A 5,551-nucleotide genomic window follows, 5' to 3' on the forward strand; every position below is an offset into this window, starting at 1 on the left:
TTTTAATATGAATATGATATGTATAAATTAACATGATTTGTATAAATGAAAATTAACTCCCTTTAACAGGGTAACTTTCCCTTTATGTTAATAATGATGATGATTATTACTATTGTCATCCTAATAAGTTTCATTGCTCTTTTCATCAATATAAAGTAAGTTTTGAAGACTAAAAATGACAGGCTGTTAGTGTTAACATTCAATAAATTTAAGGGTGATAGAGGTTCATAAGATGAGTATTTTTCTTTCCTGGCTGTTATATGGAGGGAAAGTATAGCAGTTTGGCAAACAATGACTCCCCAGACTTTTACATTTTTGGACTTAGGACACCTTGAAATGTTGAGAAATGCAAAAAAAATTCAGGGGTAATTTCTGTATGATAGGGATGTGTGGGTAGGTGGCATGATTTTGTTAACTCTGTTTGAAGCTCAATAACTCCTGTGATTTTTGCTAAAATTTCTGAAATTTTACAGAGAGGTTTGTTTAGGGGGATTGATATTGATGGTATTAAATTTTGATGGTTAAAGGTTGAGGGGTGGGGCAATATGGGGGTTGTGTGTATCTCCAATAGGGTCAGACTTAATGATCATTTTACTTGTTATTAGCATTTACAATTTTTTATAAAACTCATCCCTGCTTCCAAAATCAAGCTTTTTGCTGTTTTATAATAGTTCAAAATATAATAATAGTAATAAAATATGATAACAGATGGCACCACCAAAATTTTAAATGTTGCTGAGAAAGTTGGGCAACTCATTGCTGGTTTATTTATGAAGCAACCTAGAGTCTTAAACAAAAATTAGCAGAGCTGTGGTCCACAGAAAATTTGGATGCAGCTATATGTTAGAAACCATCATCACACTTACATTAACCTTCTCTTTCTTACTATGGGTGTGTTTACTTTTGAGCTAATTTTACTGTCAGCACACTAAACCTGTATTATACTTTTGTCTGAGCGCCATGCTCATTAGTGTTTAGAGTTGTGTGATGTCATTTTTAATGGAATTAGTAAGCTCAGAGTGCTAGCTAGTTTGCTGTTGAGCTTTGCGCTAATTCAATATGGCTGCTCCCATGAAAAAATGACTTTCTTGTACAAGAAACGAAAATGGAATTATTGAAAAAAGAAATGGCAGAAAATATTTTTATTGGTAAATTTCAATTATTTGTTGTATAAAATGATTAAAAATGATTTTTACTTTTTTCTGAATGTCTGCTAGACTATAAGTAAGTTATAACTGTATTAGGATGTCACCCGAAGCAATGCACAGTCATGTCGCCCAAAAACTATGTCAAATATGCTGGGGCTACCAAACCAAGGATGCATTTGGATAAAGAAGTTAGTCCAGAAAGAGAAGAGGAAGAAGACAAGTATAAGAGTAGGTACAGTACTTTAAACATTGGAACATTGAATGGGAAGAGTAGAGAGAGTTGGTTGATCTTATGCAAAGAAGGAGAGTGAAGATTTTATGCCTGCAAGAGACAAGATGGAAAGGAAATAAAGCTAAAGAACTTGGTGAAGGGTACAAGCTGTTTGTGAGGGGAGCGAATAAGGGAGGAAGGAATGGAGTTGGTATCATAATTGATAAAGTTCTAAAAGACAGAATCTGTGAGGTTAAACGAAGGTGTGAAAGAATTATGAGCATTAAGTTGAATGTTGGTAGAATTTTTATTACAGTTTTGTGTAACTCCGATCCTGGTTGTGTATTTGATTCTCAACGTTGATTATTCTTTATGCACTTCGTTCATCCCAGTGATCAGGTTTTCTAAATCAGGCATCACTTTTTCAGGTCGTATGTAGGAATCACGAGGAGGAAACATGGGTCCATGTGATAGTGAGCAGATGAAAAAATCTGGAGGTGATATGCTGGGACAACATATCTCCAGATTTTCTCATCCACTCACTATCACATGGACTCATGTTTGCTCCTCGTGATTCCTACATACGACCTGAAAAAGTGATGCCTGATTTAGAAAATCTGATCACTGGGATGAACGAAGTACACAAAGAATAATCAATGTTGAGAATCAAATACACAACCAGGATCCAGAGTTACTACAAGAAATCAATGGGAAAATTGATACCTTCTAACATAAGCTCGAAAGAAGCCTATCCATAGGTTATCAAAAGAAATTTGATTGGATTCTCAACAAGCAAAAACCATGTGAGGTACTACTACAATTTTGTGTGTATGATTCTCAGCCAGGTAGTGGAGAAGAAGAAATGACAAACTTTTGGACAGATCTTGACCAAGTTATAATGTGTGTTCCTATGAATGAGAGATTAATCTGTGGCAGGCAATTTAAATGGTTATGTTGGGAAGAGGAAGAATGCAGAAAGAAGAGTTCTTCAGAGGTGGAGTGTGGGAGAAAGGAATGGAGAGGGAGAAAGACTAGTCTATCATGCTGTGGCTTTTGACATTGCGCTAGTTAACACCTACTTTGAGAAGAAAGTGAATCAACTGGTTACATACGTGAATGGAGGTAGACAAGCCAGATTGATTTTTTCTTGTGCCGCAGGAGACATCTGAGTGAAGTGAGAAACAGTAAGATGTTAAATTGGAGAAAGTGTTGCTGCACAACATACAGTTCTCCTGATGGATTGTGATTTTCTTATGGGCCATTGTAAGAATTGTGTTAACCAGATTGAACAAAAGATCAAATGGTGGAGATTGAAAGAGGAGGAATTAAGGAGAGAGTTTAAGGTAAAAGTGTTAAAAGAAATCCAGTTTCTGGATGATGTGCAAACATGGTGGTTGCTGAATAGTAATTGCATTTTGAAAGTTGGAGAAGAGGTTTTGGGGAAAACTTCAGGGAAGAGATTGCCAGAAGGAAAGGAACTTTGGTGGTGGAATGCTGAGGTACAATCTGTAGTTAAACAAAAGGAGGAGGTAAAGAAAAGGTGGGATTTGATCAGAAGGCCTGAAGATAAAGAAACTTACCATTTGGCAAATAAAATGACTATAAAAGCAGTGGCTATTATGAAAGCAAAAGCTTTAGAAGAGGCTTATAAAGTTTTCAAAAGGAAAGGTTGTGAAAGGCAGTTGATGAGAATTGCCAAAGCAAGAGATAAGGCATCAAAAGATTTTACCATTATTAAACTGATTAAAGATGATAAAGGAGTGGTATTACAAGATTACGAAAGGGTCAAGGAAAGATGGAAAGTATATTTTAGGAATTTATTGAATAAAGAAAATTCCAGAACTTTAGACGAAAATGGAGAGGCAAATGAAGGAGTGGTGCAAGATATTAGCAGAGAAGTGGAAAGTGTGTTTAGGAAAATGAAGATGGAGAAAGCAATAGGCACTGATCGGATTCCAGTTGAGGCTTAGAGGTATGGGTAAGGAGGAAATTGATATCTTCTGGGTCCTTATGAAGAAACTTTGGCAGCAGGAAAAGATCCCTAGATGAATGGAGGAAGAGCATTCTTGTGTCAATCTTTAAAGGTAGAGGGGATGTACAGAGTTGCAGAAATTACAGAGGTTAAAGATATTGTTCCATACTATGAAGATTTGGGAGAAATAGTAGAAAGAAGGATTAGGCAGGAATCTGAGATTGGAGAGGAACAGTTTGGCTTTTTGCTGGGAAGGAGTACAGCTGATGCTATCTTTGCTCTAAAACAGCTGATGGAATGGCACAGGGAAATGCACGAAGATTTGCACAAGATGTTCATAGATCTAGAAAAGACACAGCTGGATGGCCAAGCGGTCAAGGTGGCAGCCTACTGCTCTGGGGGATCCGGGATTGAATCCAAATGGGTCAAGGAATCCCCAGGAATTTTTCGGGGGTGGTCCATTCGGATATGTCAGGTCTCATCCTCACCATCCAGTTGCCCCATTGTGGGCCTGGCCGAACCCATAATGGACCTGCTATAAGAGGCCCTCTTAGTGCTCACAGGGCATAAAGAGTAAATAAAAAAAAAAAAAGGACTAGAAAATGCATATGATAGGATACCAAGGCAAGAGATATGGAGATGTTTGAGGGGAAAAGAATGTTCCAGAAAAATATGTTAGGCTCGTCAAGGAAATGTACGAGGGAGCAGAGACTCAAGTTAAGAGTAATGTGAGCACTGCAGAAGGGTTCTTCATTAATGTTGGTTTGCATCAGGGATCGGTCCTTAGCTCTTATTTGTTTGACCTGATAATGGACGTGTTGGTGTGTGACGTGAAGTGTGAGGCTCCATGGAGTATGCTGTTTGCGGATGATATTGTGCTGTGTGAACTCTCCCAAACCAAGGCTGAGAAGAAACTGGAAGATTGGAAGAAAGGGGCATGAAGATTAGCAGAACTAAATCAGCTTATATGACTCTAAATGGTAGAGACAAGTGTAATATTAAAATCCAAAATGTGTCACTCCCTTTTGTTCTGAGTTTTAAGTATCTTGGGACATTTGTCGAGATGGGAGGAGGATTGAACTCAGAGGTGTAGCATAGAATTCAATGTGGATGGATGAACTGGAGGAAGCTGAGCGGTGTGTTATGTGACAAGAAAGTTAGCTGCAATCTGAAAGGAAAATTGTAGAAACCAGTTGTTATACCTGAAATGTTATATGGAGCTGAGACATGAGCAATAACAAGAACCCAAGAAGGAAAGATGGAGGTGGCAGAGATGAAAATGTTGAGATGGATGTGTGGAGTGTCAAGGAAGGATAGAATAAGAAATGATTTTATTAGAGTTTCTGTTAAGGTGGGCCCCTTGAGCAAAAAGATGAAAGAATGTAGGTTGAGGTGGTTTGGCCATGTAGAATAAAGAAGTGACAATTAGGTTGAAAAGAAGATCGGAAAACTGGTAGTAAAAGGAAAGAGAAAAGAGGAAGACCAAAGATGCATTGGAAAGATAAGATGGAAGAAGACTTGAACCAGAGGGGACTTAAGAAAGAAGAAGCCCTTGATAGGGAGAAATGGAAAAAACGTATTAGAGAAGGAAACACCAACCCCATATGAACATGGGAAAAGGCAAAGATAAAGAAGAATAACTGTAGATGACTTTTTTCATAAACTGAGAGGGTTAATGTGAGAAAAATTAAGTTTGACTCATTATTTATGATTAAAAGTGAAGTTTACCTTATACAAGTTTTGAATTTTCAAAAGTGTTAACTTTAGAGTATTAAATAAATCATAAAGAAATGAACAGCATTAATAATAATCCAAAATTATGTAAGTTTGTATACTTGAATGAATTTTCACTTATATGTGGGAATGACTTCTCAAGAAATTGTATCATTTGAATAAAAATTCTTATTTCAACTATTTACATTTTAGGAATTTATAAAGTTAAATACTACTACTATTTTCATAGCATTAAGTAAATACAGTACAGTAATACCCCGAACTTACGCGATAGGTGGGACCGAGCGGTAACCACGTAAGTCGAATTCGCGTAAGTCGGGATATAATTTCGCATATAAATACATACAAATAATTTTTAATTGGGGCCGGAGACTAAAGAAAACAATAATTTAGAAAAAATGTTTAATAAAATCTTAGATAATACATATGTATAACAAATTAGGCCTATATTATTTTACAATTTTTCACATTTACTTGATTATTACG

At 36.5% G+C, this 5,551-nt stretch overlaps 1 pseudogene; it reads left to right on the plus strand.

The window, feature by feature from the left end:
* Nucleotides 1-1,270: 1,270 nt before the first annotated feature.
* LOC111617208 lies at nt 1,271-4,961 on the plus strand (annotated as a pseudogene).
* The last annotated feature ends 590 nt before the right edge of the window (nt 4,962-5,551 follow it).

Source organism: Centruroides sculpturatus, unplaced genomic scaffold (assembly GCF_000671375.1).
Source record: "Centruroides sculpturatus isolate CEXI.00-Female unplaced genomic scaffold, Cexi_2.0 scaffold4329, whole genome shotgun sequence".
In the NCBI taxonomy this organism is placed as follows: Eukaryota; Metazoa; Arthropoda; class Arachnida; order Scorpiones; family Buthidae; genus Centruroides; species Centruroides sculpturatus.